Source organism: Cryptomeria japonica, unplaced genomic scaffold (assembly GCF_030272615.1).
Source record: "Cryptomeria japonica unplaced genomic scaffold, Sugi_1.0 HiC_scaffold_97, whole genome shotgun sequence".
Classification (NCBI taxonomy): domain Eukaryota; kingdom Viridiplantae; phylum Streptophyta; class Pinopsida; order Cupressales; family Cupressaceae; genus Cryptomeria; species Cryptomeria japonica.
The window spans coordinates 237103-237500 of record NW_026728919.1 but is presented as its reverse complement, the minus strand read 5'-3'; positions in this window follow the sequence as shown (position 1 = coordinate 237500).

Genomic DNA, 398 nt, shown 5'->3' with positions numbered 1-398 from the left:
CCATGGCGTGCACGAAGTCGGAGCCCGGTTTGCCCCGGGTGCGCACCTCGCGTGCACCTTCGCCGGGGTGGGCACCTTGGTGTGCAGACCTTGGCTGGGTTGCGCGCCCTGGTGGGCACCATGGTGCGCACCAAGGAGCGCTCCGAAGTGTGCTCCAAGGTGCGGCCTGCACGAAGTCGGAGCCCGGTTTGCCCCGGGTGTGCACCTCGGGTGGGCACCTTGGTGCGCATGCCTTGCCTGGGCTGCGCACCAGGGCGGGCTCAAGATGGCACCCGCGTTCCTTTTTTTTCACTATCTTTCAAAACGGAAATTTTAAAATCTCATTTTTTTTTGCCTTTTTCTGGAAATTAGTGAAGGCAGCGCATCAAAGGTGCGCACCTCGCTGCCCACCACGGTGC